This window comes from Thalassophryne amazonica, chromosome 9 (assembly GCF_902500255.1).
Source record: "Thalassophryne amazonica chromosome 9, fThaAma1.1, whole genome shotgun sequence".
Taxonomy (NCBI): Eukaryota; Metazoa; Chordata; class Actinopteri; order Batrachoidiformes; family Batrachoididae; genus Thalassophryne; species Thalassophryne amazonica.
In genome coordinates, this window is record NC_047111.1 from 97099054 (window position 1) to 97118107 (window position 19054).

The following is a 19054-nucleotide window of genomic DNA, read 5'->3' on the forward strand; positions in this document are numbered from 1 at the left end:
TCTTAATTTTTCTTTTTTTTCTTTTTTTCTTCTTTTTTTAACAAATTCTGGATGTTGTTTGTGGGGAGGCACAATGACGCTCACTTGCCCCAGGCGCAAGGCCACTTATGCCCAGTTCTCCACTAAATCTGGAGCTGAGTCATGAAGGGCATTCAGCATAAATGTGTCAAATCTACATGAGGAGCCACACAAGATCCACTGTGGCCACCTTGAGGAATATGGGACGAACCAAAAGAAATGACTTACCGCGGTTTAAAACAGAGTTACCTGAGGCTCCTTCTGACTGACAAAGTACAGAAATGATTATCTGACAGGCATTTTTATTATTGTTGTTGTTCTTTAAGGAAATGACAACTCCAAACATGAAGACATAAGAGTACATACAGTGGCTTGCAAAAGTATTCAGCCCCTTGGTATTTCACACATTTTAATTTGTTTATGGCATTTCAAATACAAAAAGTAAATTAGGCTTCTTATATAAAATTTTTTAAAATTACCTCCCTTAAACTCAACTGAAAGTAAAGCTCTACAACTTGATATAAATTAATTAAAAAATAAAAGCCAGATGATGGGTTACATAAGTTATCAGCCCCTTTGGTATAATACCTGTAAATAATCAGTTTAATTGCAGATTTTCTTCAGACAAGTCAGGGGATGGATACATGAACATTTCCAAGTCACTGAATATGTCTTGAACTTTATTTTAGTCAATTATGAAGAAATACAAACAGTATGACATGCTATGGTAAATCTGTGTGGAGAAGACAGTTCTCAAAAACTGAGTGACTGTGCAAGAAGAAGACGAGTGAGGAAATATCAAGGGGCAGAATACTTTTGCAAGCCACTGTAACTGTGTTCAGGATGGGCAATGCCCTGTTTGTCTTTACTGGGATACAGAAGAGGTTTTTCTAAGTGAAACAGAATAGCATCATTGAACTAAGTCAACTGCAGAAAATACACATATTAGGTCATCAGTAGTAATATAATCAACATGTTTTCTGATGGGATTATTTTAATAATTATTGAAGGACAACATTTCATACACCAGGATTTAAGGCAAATTATAATGTAGCTGCAGCACTTAATGCAGATGCTGCAGAAAAGCATTGAACTGCACTTTTTTTTCCCACCTGTTGTATATAGATTTTGAGTTGCACAGAGCCCAAACTTCTTTGTTGTAAAAAGCATGACCATGAGAATCTGCTGGTTGCACTGTCTCACTGTGCCTAGTGTTAGAACATTTGTTATTGTTGTGTGGGCCGCTGAAGAGGAGGTACTGCTGGCCCACCACCACCAGAGGGCACCCTGGAGTGCGGGCTCCAGGCACAAGAGGGCGCTGCCGCCTCACAAGAGCAGCCGGGTGACAGCTGACACTCATCACCTGTGACAGCTGTCACCACTCATCTGATCTGCATCGGTATATCAGCAAGACGTCATCTCCACCTCTTTGCCGAGATATCGTTCTACTGAAAGGTAATATCCTCAGCCTGACTGCTTGATAGAAAGCCCTTTTTTTTGTGCTTTTTGTGAGTGATAACAGACTTTTTCTCCAACGAGAGGTGGAGGTAGCTTCCCTGCCGTGCAGATTGCTGGGTGCAGACGCACCCACGTTTAATTGTGTTTTTGTTCCTCGCCAGCAGTACCAGGTCCGACACGCGGAGGCAGTGGCCACCTGGGAGTTCGGGACTTGGCGGCTCCAGTATTCCCGGGGTCTGGTGGCGGAGGAAATCGTGTGGTTCCGGTTCTGCTTTGGACAGACGTCTCCTATCTTCGAGCCTGCCCACACGACACCTTGTAATTTGACCGCTGATCTATTGTGTAATCAGTTGTGTTTGTTGTGCACGTTCGCAACAGTAAAGTGTTGTTATTTGACCTATTCCATTGTCCGTTCATTTGCGCCCCCTGTTGTGGGTCCGTGTACTTACACTTTCCCAACAGTTATACACTTATTTTAAAACAGACAGGGGACATTAAATCAAATCAAATCAAATCAATTTTATTTATATAGTGCCAAATCACAACAAACAGTTGCCAAAAGGCGCTTAATATTGTAAGGCAAAGCCATACAATAATTACGGAAAAACCCAACGGTCAAAATAACCCCCTGTGAGCAAGCACTTGGCGACAGTGGGAAGGAAAAACTCCCTTTTCAGGAAGAAACCTCCAGCAGAACCAGGCTCAGGGAGGGGCAGTCTTCTGCTGGGATGGTTGGGGCTGAGGGAGAGAACCAGGAAAAAGACATGCTGTGGAGGAAAGCAGAGATCAATCACTAATGATTAAATGCAGAGTGGTGCATACAGAGAAAAAAAGAGAAGGAAACACTCAGTGCATCATGGGAACCCCCCAGCAGTCTAAGTCTATAGCAGCATAACTAAGGGATGGTTCAGAGTCACCTGATCCAGCTCTAACTATAAGCTTTAGCAAAAAGGAAAGTTTTTAAGCCTAATCTTAAAAGTAGAGAGGGTGTCTGTCTCCCTAATCCGAATTGGGAGCTGGTTCCAGAAGAGGACCTGAAAGCTGAAGGCTCTGCCTCCCATTCTACTCTTACAAACCCTAGGAACTACAAGTAAGCCTGCAGTCTGAGAGCGAAGCACTCTATTGGGGTGATATGGGACTATGAGGTCCCTAAGATAAGATGGGGCCTGATTATTCAAAACCTTATAAGTAAGAAAAGAATTTTAAATTCTATTCTAGAATTAACAGGAAGCCAATGAAGAGAGGCCAATATGGGTGAGATATGCTCTCTCCTTCTAGTCCCTCAGTACTCTAGCTGCAGCATTTTGAATTAACTGAAGGCTTTTCAGGGAACTTTTAGGACAACCTGATAATAATGAATTACAATAGTCCAGCCTAGAGGAAATAAATGCATGAATTAGTTTTTCAGCATCACTCTGAGACAAGACCTTTCTAATTTTAGAGATATTGCGCAAATGCAAAAAAAGCAGTCCTACATATTGTTTAATATGCGCATTGAGTGAAATATCCTGATCAAAAATGACTCCAAGATTTCTCACAGTATTACTAGAGGTCAGGGTAATGCCGTCCAGAGTAAGGATCTGGTTAGACACCATGTTTCTAAGATTTGTGGGGCCAAGTACAATAACTTTTGTTATGTGTCGGACGCAGTCGGAGTACCGACCAGCGTTTGAAGTAGGACCCAGCATAAGGAAACAGAGCACGGTTCAAAGGATAACAGAATTTAATGACATAACAGTGAGTGCTGAATTAATAACAAATAAGTGCGCGGTCTGGCGAGGTGGAAAAAATGGTGCGCTCCAGCAGCACAAACGGTCCGGAGCCAGAACAGTTTGGACCCAAGGACCCCGCCGACACCCCCAGGTGGCCGCGACCAACCGAGTCTGTGAAAGAAGAAACCATCATGTGAGTCCACCACTCCACACACGAGAGACCACTCAAAGGTGTACATAATCAGCAAACACTTCCTGGCTTAATCACCAATCAGCTTCCCACCCTGCAGGCATGGAACACCCAGTTCAATTCTCCACTGCAGTGGAAGCTGATTAAACGACTAACATAACAGCTCAATATAATAAGGTGTGAGGGACACCACATCTACTGACTGTACTCATGTTAGTCACAAAACCTAAAGTACCTCAGGAAGTGTGCTGATGAGCGTGAGACCTCACCCCTGAATAATCTTCATACTACTCAGCACTAGATTTGTTTTGCATTTTGTGAGATAGCCAAAACTGCAATGAGGAGGATGGCTCGGCAAAAGTTAGGCTAACTGTAATGTTTTGAAAAATGTATAGTTTGTTTTTAAATTTGTTTACATTTAGTGAGGTGCACGCGTTTAGCTCAGTATGGATGTTTTCACCTGCTGAGTGATGGTAAGAAGCATATTATCACTTTGCCGAGGCGTTGCTAGGCCAGTATCGTAGATTTACATCGACGCTACCTGGCTATACCTGCCCACTGTGCGTAAACAAATGACATCATAGCGCGCAGCCTAACTCAGGCGAATATCTGTCATTTTGGGCGACTGGGCATGGACGGAGGGACTCAGAAAATGCATACCACCCTCCCAAAGCATGTTATTGTATTATTGTCCTGTTGAATTCTTTGTGCCTTGTACATTACCATTAATTAGCCCGTTAGGTCTTGCTTGCTAAAGCAACATTTGCATTTAAATAAATAATGTGTTGATTCCAATCATTTTGCTTCTTGCTGCATGAAGGGGTACCACCACATTCTAAAAGTAAATGTGACTTATAAACTGAAGTGACTATGTTTTGTCCTTATCATAATGCATTTACTGGCCAAGCAGTTAAGTTGTGTCAGGAAGGGCAACAGGTGTAAAACCGGATCAAACTCAAATCTGCTGTGGTGACTCCAAGTGAAACAAAGAAAAAGGTGGAGGTGACATACGATGATACATTTATGGACAGATGCAACATATCGTCCAGCCATTCTTCTGGTCATACATTCTGGAGATATATATATATATATCAAGATCAGTTAAAGGGCCTTTTGTAATTGAGTATCTACTGTATTTAAATATGACTAAACAAAACTAGCGTGTGACACAACTAAGAATAACCATTTACTCTTCATATTATTTTTAACAGTGAACACAGAGCAGGTTCACTCTTTTAGCTGCTGTAGTTAACAGTATGTTGCTACAGGTTATGTATTTATTTCAGTTGTCAGCAAGAACAAGCAGAATGAAACATATTCATTCTACATTATAACAAGCAATAAAAGACCAAAGTTAATGTACTTGAGTACATTAAAATCAACCTTTATTTACTTTTTTAATGAATGAACCATGAACAATGAACACATGCAGAGAAAGTACAAACATCTGGAAGTATCGGTGGAGAATACAAATACTCAGCAAATGTGTTTTTATTTCTAGTTTTCTTGGATTGAAATTAATTATCCACGATTTCTTTTTTTGCACACAAGACACATATTTCTCTTGAATTTTGTTCACAGATTTGTTAAAATGCATGTCAGAGAGCACTGATTAAACATGATCGTGGAACATGTGCCTTGGACTTGTCGCAAACGTGACTGTAAAATGTGCAGTTTTATTGCACAACACAATGATGCAACTGGCATTCTGACTGCAAGAATATCCACCAGAGGTGCTGTCTGTGAGCTCAGTGTACATTTCACTACCACAAGCCATTTCTAACATCATTTCCAGCCAGTCTAACAACTACAGACTATATGCACCCAGACCACCACAAAAACCTCCACATCCAGCTTCTTTACCTCAAAGATGCTGTTTAATATCTTGATGGGCCATACAAGCCAGGTGGATCAGTTATCTTGGCAAAGGTGGTGTCCATTAACACTTATTTTCACAAACTTGTGAAAAATTCAAAAGCAATAACCCTTAGTGTGCCTTAAAAAAAAACGCTTAGTTCTTCTACTTCATCTCATAAAAAATGGGAACAAAATCAACATTTCATTGATATTTTTGTTGAGTACATATTTTAATGGGTTTACAAGTTTGAATGCTTTATAAGGAATTCCAAGTAAATTATTTTACTTTTCATGAATGTACTTTCAAGTTCTTGTGAAGCACAAGAGCTTTACAGTACAGTGTTGAAAGCTCTTACATGAAGTATGAAGGGGTTGAGTACAGCAGATAAGGGTTGAGTTTTTGGTCTGCTGGTGCAAATCCACTGTTGTCGTGAGCCTGGCGCCGGTAGTATCTGCGGAGCACTGGACTGCTGGGGTGGCACTGCCTCACATGGAGGAAGTACTCATCAGGACTGCTTGAGGTGTAGCCACAGTCCTCACATACAAAGATTTTGGAGCGCCGCTGGCGGTAGGCATACTGTTGGTGGACACCATGAATCTTCTTCATGTGAGACTCCAGAGAGCAACGCTGGGTGAAGGCTTTCTCACACAGCTCACACTTGTAAGGACGAATGCCTGCAGCAGGAGGAGAGGAGTTCATATTTTCTCATGGACCAAACCATATCAGCAAAACACAGTGTGTTCTCAATGGTCAGAAGTCTTGTGTTTGTGTTTTGGTGTTTACATCAGTTTACTGCACTAAAATTCTATAATTATGTTATTTTGGCAAAAAAAAAAAAAGTTATGTGGTGCTTTAAGATGGCCAACATTTGGTGTCAGATCGATTTTGTCATGTTCTGTTAATTTTTTCTGTTTCCTGTTTTATTTTGATAGGATGTTTCACCCTTATTTCCTTCCATTTCAGTTCCTGCTCACCTTTCAGGCCTCCACAGCTGATTCATCATTTCTTTGCATGCCTCTGCTCTTCCCAGTGTATTCCTCACTTTGTATTTCAGGCTTATCTTTTCACTAGTCTAGTGCCAGATTGTCTATCATATTATACACAACTCTTTTGCTTTTTCTCTCCTTTTGCGTCCTGATTTGACTGCCGGGCAGCACAGTGGCTTAGTGGTTAGCGCTCTTTCCTCACAGCAAGAAGGTCATGGGGCCTTTCTGTGTGGAGTTTACATGTTCTCCCCATGTGTGCACGAGTTCTCTCCAGGTGCTCCAGCTTCCTCCCACATCCAAAGACATGCAGGTTAGGTGAATTGTAAACTTTAAATTGTCATAGGTGTGCGTGCGGGTGTGAATGTTTTGGTTGTCTATATGTGGCTATGAAAGATGGTGTCCTGCCCAGGGTGTACCCCACCTCACACCCTATGACTGCACAGATAGGCTCCAGCACCCCCCCTGATTATTGTGTATTAAATTGAATTAGAATTTTTATTCAGCGCACACACAAATCCAGAACAACAAAACATATCAAAGAAGAAAAAAAACAAACCAACAATGCACACGTGCACCCAGGCAGAAGCAAAGAGCTTATAAACATCTACCCCTTTATCTAAAAGTACAAATTATATATGTATATAAAACTATACAGATACCTCATACAAAGTATAAATTGATCACAGAACTAAAGTTTCAAAGATGCAAACACAAGCAGCAGTGCACCATAAACAAGACAAAATCAATAAACCTAATTTGACATATTATAGAAAGTAATCAAATAAGGCCAACCAAAGTACCAAGAAATTTTATGTTATCTGGGCAATTGTTCCAAATATTGACACCTTTAACAGAAACACAATGACTTTTTACAGTGGTTCAAAACTTTGATTTCTGAAACAATAGTGTCCCTCAAAGATTATAACTGGAGTCTTTCATTTGAAACAGGTCCTGGACATGTTTGGGCAGAGTTTGTTTTGCACTTTGAACATGAATTGTATTATGATATAATCATCATGTCCCAAAATTTCAAAATATGCAAATGGATGAACAATGGATTTGTTGGCTCACAATATGGTTTCTTACGAATAATTCTTATAGCTTTCATTTGGAGTAAAAATATGGGATTTCTATTAGTTTTTTTAGGTGGTTCCCCAAACTTCTATGAAGTAGGTCAAGTATGGAACAAGTATTAAAAATCCTTGCCTGTTTGTCGTTGTGGATTTTGCATTGCCCTCATGGATACTGTCACTAAATTGGACTGACTCTCTGTGTATGAACGCTGTTATTATCTGCATTTTTACAAATAACCTCACCTCTGATCATCTTTATCCATGAGTTTTTCCAACAAAATTTTGAAAACAGTACATACAACAGAACTGTTTCTGAGGTCACAACTATTAAAACTGAAGGACTTGGTTGTTTTAAGAACATTATTAGTTCTTTAGTTCTTCATAATGCCAAACTTTTTTTGTTACCGAGTGGTCTGCAAACACTTTTCACTGTAAATAGTGAGACAAGCCAAAGAAGATATGCTTTTAAAACCCCCTTTTGCTAGAACTACACTGAAGCAAATGTGTGTTTCAGTGGCGGGTGTGAAACAATGGAACTCTATGGAAAATCATTTAAAATGTTGTTCAAATGTCTTTCTATTTAAATGTCTGTACAAACAGAAAATACTTAAACTGTATGAAAATCCAAATTAATAGAGCTAAAAAAGAAAATGAAAAAATGCTTGTTGATGTGTATTCTTATAATGGAACACAAAGGTGAGGCCATCTAAATTTGTGTTGAAACAAGAATGGGGTAGGAGATAATTAGATGTTTTTTCTTCATCCTACTCCTGTTCTTCTTTACATGAAATGTGTTATTATTTTGTACTCTGTAAAGTGCAATTTTTCTTGTGTTTTTTAATTCATTACCATTGAAAAAGAATAAAATAAATGAAATTCAATTAAATGAAAATGATGGAAATACAAAAAAATGTAGAGGTTAGGGGTGTCCTTGAAAAGTGATACCAAATGTTTGTGTCAGCCCTTAGTGGCTAGCTGCAGTCACTACAGGTCATTAACCCCAATGCCACTATGTTAGTCATAGAGACACAGGTCAAAATAAATAATCTTTCACTGCATTTCTTCCACATAATGTATATGTATTTCTTGATATTCATCTTTCTGATTATTTAGTTTTTTTTTTAAACGATATTAGGTTGCTGTTCAAAGGGGTGTTGCTCCATAACATTTAGGTTAATTGCATCATTATTCTCCATCACATTCTGACCTGTATGGTGTCCGCATGTGCCTCTTGAGGTCAAAGGGTGTCATTGAATCCTTTTCCACAGTACCGACAGGGGTGTCTCTTCACCAGACTGTGGCACTTCAAGTGACGGGTCAGCATACGCTGCAGGGGAAATACCTTGTGGCCACACCGAACACACAAAGTCACCAGAGCTTGAGGAAGTCCGGGGACGGCCTGGTAAATAAGTGACACACTGTTTATGTTAATATGAAACCACAAAAAAAAAAAAAACATAATAAGATTATGGGAATCAGCATAGTATTTGATTAGTTACAACTCAATTAGAATCAGATTGTCATGGTTTTATCCCTGTTAGAGAAGGTGACTTTCAGCTCAAAATCTCACCTCAGCACAGGGTGACATGTTGTTGGATTAACCCGCATAACGTTTGGTGCTTTCCAGAAGCAAGTAAGATCATACTGGTCTTTCCATTGCAAATGGGAATTTCCAGAAAATGAATGTACTGGCAAGACAGGCCAACATTCACCTTACGGATGTTGGATTTAGGCTGACTTATCAACTGACGAAGGATTATCATTCGGCATACAGATGTTGGATTGGGATTGCAGTGGGGATTGCACTGTTTCTTTCTTGCACTGTTTCTTTCTTGCACTGTTTCTTTCTCTTTTGCTCTGTATGCACCACTCTGCATTTAATCATTAGTGATCGATCTCTGCTCCCCTCCACAGCATGTCTTTTTCCTGGTTCTCTCCCTCAGCCCCAACCAGTCCCAGCAGAAGACTGCCCCTCCCTGAGCCTGGTTCTGCTGGAGGTTTCTTCCTGGTAAAAGGGAGTTTTTCCTTCCCACTGTAGCCAAGTGCTTGCTCGCAGGGGGTCGTTTTGACCGTTGGGGTTTTACATAATTATTGTATGGCCTTGCCTTACAATATAAAGCGCCTTGGGGCAACTGTTTGTTGTGATTTGGCGCTATATAAAAAAATTGATTTGATTTGATTTGATTTTGGATTTAGGTTGGCTGTTATCAACTGACGAAGGATTATCATTCGGCATACGGATGTTGGATTTAGGATGGCTGTTGTCAACTGAAGAGGAATTTCAACTCAGTAAACAGAGGTCAAGGTCCCCTGGCCAGGGAGCATGATCTCAAATCCTCATACTCTCACCTCCAAAAGACTTTTAGGAAATCAGAACTGTCCCTACTATAGTGAGTGATCGGTTTTAGAGTTCTACAATCAAATAATTTCTGCCAATCAAATTTTTAATCATATTGTAATCAATTTTATGCTATCATCAGAACTATAATCTATCTTAATTATATTGCCTTGACTTGCATAATGTGCATAAATTCCTAAACTGCAGTTAAAGTGCTGGTTCTGGACATTGGATTATTCCATCTTCTTAAGGTGTAAAATTAAGAATATTGGGTGTATAACATCAAACAGCTCTTAAGGGTTGGTCTGGTTTAACAAAAATAACACATCCCTGAGGTCCGCTGTATGGACTGCTAAATATAATTCTAGCAACTTTCCAAGTCCTGATTCATTAGAGTGAGAGCTGCCGTTAACGGGCGTGGCCAGCTTGTATCCTGGTGCTAGTGGAGTCTATTCGAACAGGGTGCGAGTCCAGCTTCAGCGGGGTGGACGTTCGGATGGAGGCAGTGAGCTGCTAGACGAATCTCCTTGCCACCAGCTTAAACAGCCTTTGAGCAGCCCTGCTGGGTAATACCCATGGGGGTTCGAGGGTCAGACCCTTGTGATGGGAGAGCTGGTTCGAGTCCCCTCTGCGGACGCAGGTGGCACTATGATTACAGTGATCTTACACCCCTGTACAGCCCTGTGTCATGTTTATCCCCTGTCTGAGTCTGGTTACCTCTCTGTTCTACTATCTGGCTCTGATCTTTGATTTTCTGCTTTTTTCCACTTTAGTCATTGGTTATCCTTTAGCCACATGGTGAGTTCTGTTCTAGTTTGGTCTCTGCATTTATTTTCTTGTTGTTCTTAATTCTGCGTTTTTCACTTTAGTCATTGGTTGTATTATCTGTTATACGTTTGCCACATGGTGAATTCCGTTCTAGTTTAGTCTCTGCCTTTATTTTCTTGTTCTTTTATTAGATTCTGTGTTTGATTCTTTGTTATTTGCATGATGCCATTTACTTGGCCTTTGATTTTTGATTCATCTTTGTTTGAGGTATTTTATTTTTATCAATGCTGGTTTTAGGTGGGGGTTTCTTGCACTGGGTTGAATCTGCTTCCATCTATCACGCCCACCTTTCACTCTTGTCTCCTGTCTCTCTGCTTTCTTCCTGAACTTTTTCCGCACCTGGTTCACTTCACGCCCTGATTACCCTCCTTGTATTTAAGCCTCGTGTGTCATGTTTTCCACTGCCAGTTCGTTGCGCTCACTGAACTATACACTACGTGGAATGGGCCCAATAGATCACTGTATCTTGATTGGCCGCTGAGGCGTGAAGCCAGCGGAAATAAATGGTAAATTGACTGCATTATATAGCGCTTTTCCATCTGCATCAGACGTTCAAAGCACTTTACAATTATGCCTCACATTCACCCCGATGTCAGGGTGCTGCCATACAAGGCGCTCACTACACACTGGGAGCAATAGGGGATTAAAGGCCTTGCCCAAGGGGCCTTAGTGATTTTCCAGTCAGGTGGGGATTTGAACCCATGATCTTCTGGACTCAAGCCCAACACCTTAACCACTAGACATCACCTCCCAGAAAACGCCATCTTGTGTCCCCCAGAATTTCAAACGCCGATATAAAAAAGACGCTCTTCGCCCACACACAATTTAGATTAATAACCGCTGATTTAGTGTTGTTTGATTTGATTTAGCTTTGTTTGGACCGCAAAATGCCGTCTTGTGCTGCAATTAATTGCACAAATCCTGATACTCATGAAAATCGTGGGAGAGCACTTTCAGGATTTTCAGTTTTGCTTTATTATTATGAGTTTTCCATGAAGTTGACAGGCCAGATTCAGCAATATACATTATTCAGTAATATACATATAATATAATACATATATTATACAGTAGAACATATAATATATATAATATTATAATATATAATATGTGTAATATGATATAATATAATAATAATACATATATTATATAATACATATATTATATAATACATATAATACATGTAATATACATTTTGAAATTTTCAGCCTCTTCTTCATTCTTCTTCATCTTCAATATTTATTTCATTTATTTAAAAGAAAACAGAAAAGCAGAAATGAATATATTACAAGACATTGAATGAAAGGAGCAGAGGGAAGAACAAGTCTTATATTTTCTGCCCCTGTTTACAATACAATCTTTCAATTTTAAGCATCATTATTCAACATTATTTAACAGATTACATTTTTTGACTTTGTCACATACCACTGACTTATTTCATAATTTTAGCCATTATTTAAAAGATTACATTTTTAACAGGTTACATTTTAGACTTAAAACATTTTAGATATTATTAACAGATTACATTTTAGACTTTGTCACAACCCACTGACTTATTTCAGAGTTTCATACTTACTTAATACATCTAGTTTAATACGTTTTTTAAATAATTAAGTGACCTTGATTCTTTGATTTCTTTGTTGAGGTCGTTCCATAATTTTACTCTAACTTGGTCTGGCTTCTTTGAAAATGTCAACTTCTATAGAGCATTATCAAATAAGATTACTATACTATTTTTTTTACTTTGGATCCAAATAAGATGCTGCTCCATCTGATAATGAAAGTGAGTACACGCTCTGTACATACATAAAAAGGTATTTTTCAAAATGTGTTAATCAGATGCTGTAAAATTTTGAAATGTAAACAACTGTAAACAACTCATTTAAAATTGGGCCATTGCTCTAGTTGTATTTTGTTGTTTCAGACACTAAGCTGTCACATAGTTAATTTTCAATTTGATAGAGTGTACTTACTTTAACTGATTGACCAATTACTTGTGTGCCTTTCTGTGTGTGTGCACGACATTAAAAAGTATTTGTGCATTGATTGTGGTTGATGTGCAGCGTTTGGGGGGGGGTTTTGAGTGAGAGTGTGTGTTGTGTCAAATGAACATTATGTGTGTTGGGGGGGCTTTCTGCATGTTCACAAGCGTATAATATGATAGAAAGTATTGAAATAGTGTTGCATTGCAAGAGCTTATAATGTCCATAGATTTAACAAGTTTTTGTTTCTATTTACTTTAGTAATCTATCAAAAACTACACTGCGTGTACAAGTCTTATAAATGGCCTTAACAGAGCTTAATAATATTACATAACAACTCGACGAAGGGCTTCATTCTGCAGAAATTGGTGAGTTTGACCCTATACTATCGACGTGATTCCACTGTGCGGCGTTTGCGCCTTTTGGGGGAAGCAAGATGGCCGACAAAGCAGCAGCTTGGCTTCACTCGCTCAGCCGTGCCTCCCATTCCACATAGTGTATATTTCAGTGGTTGCGCTGCCTGCCTTGTGCATTGGCCCTCGTTCCAGCCTTATCCTGTTTTGCCATAGTTCTGAAGTCTTTCCGTGTATGAACCTTGTTGCTTGTTTTTTGACCTCGCTTTTTTGCCACTGCCTGTGAACCTGCCTCTCTGTGTTAGAACTTCGCTTGGTTATGGTCCCCTTATGGTGGCTTGCTTATACGTATTGTCTCTGCATTAAGGCACCTCTCCAAGTTTGATTGACATCCTGTGTAACAAACCTCTGTCAGTTTTTGATAAAGTCTTTTTTATTTCTCCTACACCTGGGTCCATGAATCTGCATTTGTGTTTGACTGCCTTCTGTGCCACACCTGCTCAGATCATGACACAGCTCTTAGGTACTATTGTTTAACAACTGTAGTCATCAAAGTGGTAAAAAAATGATACTCTGGAATGTTAAAGAGATAGTTTAATACAGTGGTCTCCAAACTATTCCAGAAAGGGCAGAGAGGGTGCAGGTTTTCGTTGCAGCCATTGACTCCACTGGCGTGTTTTCCATGGGGATACACAGGCTTTAGATTGGGTAGTGTTTATAAAATCGGTAGTTGACATTTTCAAGGGTGGTAATAAATTAAGCAGTGAGTTGGAATGGTGTGTCAGTGGAGAATGTTTTAAGAACCTTAGACCTCACCATTTTTAGAAGAGGAACTCAACCCTTTTATTTCCTGTTAATTATGTAATTTTTAATGTCAAATTACTGTCTTAATGTATTTAGAAATTGTTTAGGTTGTTGTTATCATATACACACTATTATTATTATCATTATTATTACATCTGCCAAGAACGTAATAAAATCATTGGTGTGTATTTATTTATTTATTTGTCTGACTTTTAGCAGGGTTAAATCAAAACTGCTGCACGGATTTTGACTAAATTTTCACCACAGATAGATATTAGGCCATGGGATAATCCATTCAATTTTGGACGTGATCCAGAGCTGGGTCCAGATTCTGGATCAAGATTTCTCTTTATATACAGTAGGCCTTGAAGGATTCCGTCAAAACTACTTCAGATTCTCAACAAATTTGGAGCACAGATAGACATTAGGGCACAGACCACCCCACTGAATTTTGGAGGTGATCCAGATTGGCGACGTCAGAAATCTCTGATTGCTCTTGTTTTATTATTAGTTTGTCATTTGATTTTTAAATCAACCACAATGGGAAGTGTTTTCACTTTCTTGTGTCATCCATGTATTTTTAACTTATTTTCAATTATACAATTCATTTATATTAGACTTACACTCATGCTTTTGATAAAGATGATTTACTGCCCCCCGCTGGAATGACGTGTAAGTCCAAAATGCAATTATCAACTTCACTTCATATCCGTGGTTTCTCCAAAACTGTTAGTCCAATCAGTGTTCCATTTTGGCGCCATTCATCCATGACCCAAAATACAAGCACACCAAACAGCAAATGTCAACTGTGCTCTGTTTGTCCTGATAGAAGTTACATGCGCACATGCATGGCTGATATAAGCAGCTGGCTTTAGTTTGACAAACAAAGACAGTGGCTGAAGACATTAAAACCATTGAACATTTCACTCATGGTTCCAACATGAAACTTAAGGCACTCATGGTAATTGCAACATGAGACTTATCTAAACTGATCAAACTAATTGAGCTACAAAACATAAATCAATAACACTAGCAACACTGTGAAACTAAGATAACCACAATAACATTTAATATTTTGGGGGTTTCACATGTCATTCAGGTTAGTTTAACAGTCTTATTGTTGATTGATTTAATCAGTTTAGTTAAGTGTCATTTTGCCATTACCATGAGTGAGTTAAGTGTCATGTTGCGTTACCATGAATGAAAAGTGTAGTGTGTTTGATGTCTTCCGCCACTGTCTCTGTTTGTGGGTTTGTAAAAATAAAAGCACCTGCTCGCAGCAGAATGCAGAAAAGACAAAAAGATTGTGTGTGTGTGTGTGTGTGTGTGTGTGTGTGTGTGTGTGTGTGTGTGTGTGTGTGTGTGTGTGTGTGTGTGTGTGTGTGTGTGTGTGTGTGTGTGTGTGTGTGTGTGTATAACTTTGATCGTGAATGAAGTAGGGAAAGCTGCCATTTGCCATTTGGTATGTTTATGTATATTTGGTCAAGGATGAATGCCGCAAAAATGGAACATTTAATTTAACCTTTATTTAGCCAGGTTAATCCTGTTGGGATTGAGATAAAGTTTCCAGTTCATTGATAGGACTAATATTTTTGGAGAAACTACGGATATTAGAAAACAACACTGAACAATGGATGCTGACCTTTACATTCTGGACTCACACACCATTCCAGCACATAATCATCTATATATTAAAAGTGTGCGTGCATGCATGATTTATTTAATAAGTTCAATGTAAGTACATAATATAATTGTAAATACATTTAAAATACATGGATGACACAAGAAAGTGAAAACGCTTATTTCCATTATGGTCCATTTAAAAATCAAACGACAATATAGAATTACTACTACTACTAATAATAATAATAATAATAATAATAATGGTGTGTATATAACAAGAACCTAAACAATTTATAATTACATTAAGACAGTAAATTAACATTTTAAAAATGCGTAATTAACAGAAAATAAAATGATGGGGTTCTTCTTCTAAAAACTGTTGAGGTCTAAGGTTTTAAAAACATTCTGGACTGACACACCATTCCAACTCATTATAGAAACTTTGCATAATTTATTACCACCCTTGAAAAATGTCAGCTACGTATCTTATAAACACTACCCCATCTAGAGTCCATGGATCCCCATGGGCAACACACTAGTTCATACTGCTTCTCAACTTCACTCTAACCATGACATTAACACTCAGCAGAGGTGTCAAATCCAGCTTCAGAAAGTAAAAGTCCAGCCATATATTTGTTCCATCTTCCCAATAAACCAGCTGATTGTAATTAGTTCAGCTCTTCAGGCAGGTGGATGAGCTTATTATTGAGATCACCTGTTTTAGGTGCACAGGTAGAAGAAACACATGGGAGGGTTTTACTTTCTGAAGCTTGATTTGACACCTCTGACACTCAGTCTCAGCATAATCATATTATTAGCAAATATTATGTCAAATTAAAACCTGATACACCATCGGTTTGTATACAGGGACAAAGCCAACATGCAAGTTTGCAAACCACCACAACAACACTATGTAATTCCTCACATTTCCACCAAGACTGAATAACTGCCCATATTTTTGAATTAAAACTATATTTACTGATTGCGTTTGACAGATGGTAATTTATTAAGAGTAGAAAACCATTTGTAGGAATCCATTGCATATGGACTTACTGTATTTATAAATTTGCAACAATCATATTCAATTAAAATTGACACTTTCACAAAAGTAAGTCACCACAATTTAAACATTAAAAGAAAAGAAAGAATCCAGAACATGAACTAACACTAATTCTGAACATTCTTTGGAATTTCATCTATGATATGATGATGTTCTTCTGTTCGTAGTTTTTTATGTTTACTATTTTAATGGTACTATGGACAAATATCAGTTATTGCTGTATCTTGCTGACCTCTCACCTTCGCTCGGTCTGACTAGTGCCAGTGCACTGGGATGGTAGAAGGAACCCTGATCATCAGCGTAGGCCATTCATGTCCTGTGTTTACACCTCGTGCCCCTGATCCTTCAAAAGGTACTGGTACTCTTTGTCCTGGTGCAACAGTTGACTGAAGGATAGTTGAGGTGGCATTAGAGCTGCAGGATATCTGCTTCTTTGGATTTTCACTCTCTAAAGGAAGTCAAAGGAAATAACATTGACTATATAAGTAACAGGTAGTTTTTACAACAGACTCAACCATACCTAAATGCACAAAGTTCTTACCAACTGTATCATTTTCTTTCCACTCAGTCTGTTCTGGATCTCTCCATTGCCATGCACCACATGCTCCTGGTTTCTTTTTGACAAGAAAGACTTTGCATCTTTCAGTTCCTGTCTTTCTACTTCTACTTGTCAGTCTTCAATTCTCTTGTAGAGACAAGATTCTCGCTCCAAAGTGGACAATCTAGTTGGCACCTTACCTCACAGTCCCACCTTGGATTTGACAAGCTACAAATAGAGGATTCCAGCACAATCACTGCTCTTATTTTTCATAACCCCTCTCTAGGAGGAGTGGTGACTCTCAGGACAGGAGGAGGCAGGAGGTAAGTAGTGTTTTGACTAGAGTACACCTGTGTTGACTGTGCGCGTGCGCCATTTTAACTGGTCCCCCACTGGTTTTGCATGTCAGGCAGTGAGAATCCGGAGAGATTCGCATTCAAGTGGCCCTTGGCATGCAAATTTTGGCCCTGGACCAAGCCCTGGGCCCAGACAAAGGGCACGGTTTGAGTAACAGGAGTAGGCACAGAAGAGCCACAGCCTTAACTGCTAGGTAAATCAGCTCTTTCTCTGTCTTTTTTTTTTTTTTCCTAAATCAATTGTTTGGTGATATTATGGAGCTCATAAAAATTCCACAAGGCCTTTCAGATGCATTGAAAAGATGTCAAATGTTCGCTGTCTGTTGACTCTGTGGTTTATGTACTGTGCATGAATGCACATACATGATGGCACTTTCTATCTAGTCATGTCACACCTTTCCTTTTGCCCCATGCATGCTGTGGGAGCTTGCTGTCCATTGTGATTATAAACTGTTTTCTGGATTTAGATGCTCACAGCTATCAAATAATTATGTTCTCCAAGATAATCACAGACAATTACATCTGACTGTGACACCATTTTCCAAGTGAGACACATGGCTTTCCTCTCAGTGCTCGACCCTGTGAAGGAAAGGAAGAGGAAAAATGGACTGTGCATGCCTTATTCACTGGATTCTGCATGGCAAATATAAATGCAGCCAGACACTAAACCCCATCATGCAAAATACCAATAGAGGTCAGTTCAAGAACATCAGCGCCAACGTGTATGGAGCCAACATACTCTATTACGCTGATGAATCCAGCCCTTCTGTTACTGTTTCCTTCTGTCTTTAATTTCAAATTTTGAAATCATTAACAAATAAATTGTTTATTGAAGAACAAAACAAATCATTCTTGGCCATTTTAGGATGAGACTGACTCCCACTTTGTCTGTTAAGCCCCGGTCACACCGCACTAACAAAGGACACCGAAGCCAAAACGAAACAAGAAATCTGGAATGACGTTGACTTTCGGAGACATCACTTAACCATCGTCCAACTTCGTTCCTGTAGCTGGCACTTCATCAGAATTTTCAAACTGTTGAAAAATGTGAATGAATCTTGACGACAACCTCAATTCGTCCGTAATCCGTTTTTTGCTTTCTGTCTTGACGGTTCCTCATCTTTTGCGTAGTTCCCGTACTGTCAGCTTTCCATTTGATTGTCTTCCAACTTTGTCCACCTCCCAAGTCCAACGACTTTCACAAATACTGACAATATCTGAAGGATCAATAACTAAAGATCCGATGAGCTGAAAGTGACTCGTCTATGTGTTGGACGAAAAGCAACGTTTTCATACAGAAACAATAGCAGCAAGAATGTTTGATCAACTACTTTAATTATTTACGCACATTTGAATGCCCTCTGTGGCTCCAACGTTGCATGTGGATGCACCGTTCACACCTGTTGTCAAGACAACGCAGCTGCAGGTAGCTGTGGAGAGCACATAGACTCGCTGCAGAAATAATCACAGTGTCAAGGTCGCCGTTCGCTTCGATTTTCTTTTGTTGGTTTGGGTCTTTTATGTACTCTGCATTCGCAGGTTTTCGATGATGGGACTCATTCATCCACTTTTCCTCGACGATTGTGGCTTTGTGACTTTTTTCCTTCATTCAGCAAATACAGTGTGCCGTGTGACCGGGCCCTTAGGGATTATACTTGTGATGAAATTATTAGTCAAGTCACACTAACAATGTAACATTTTGTTAATTAATACCTTTACTGCAAGTCCTTACCAACTTGATGGACAAAAGCAGCAGAGGAGATCCTTTTTTCATGGTATATCATGATATTTCAGAAAAAAATGCAAGACATATATGCACAGAACCAAAAAACACATGACCTGACACATTATGTACTCACACTAATCTCACCTGACTCCAT

The 19054-nt window shown here is 39.1% G+C and overlaps 1 pseudogene; it reads right to left on the reverse strand.

Annotated features, from left to right (window-relative positions):
• Positions 1 to 5587: 5587 nt before the first annotated feature.
• Positions 5588 to 19054, reverse strand: LOC117517990 (annotated as a pseudogene).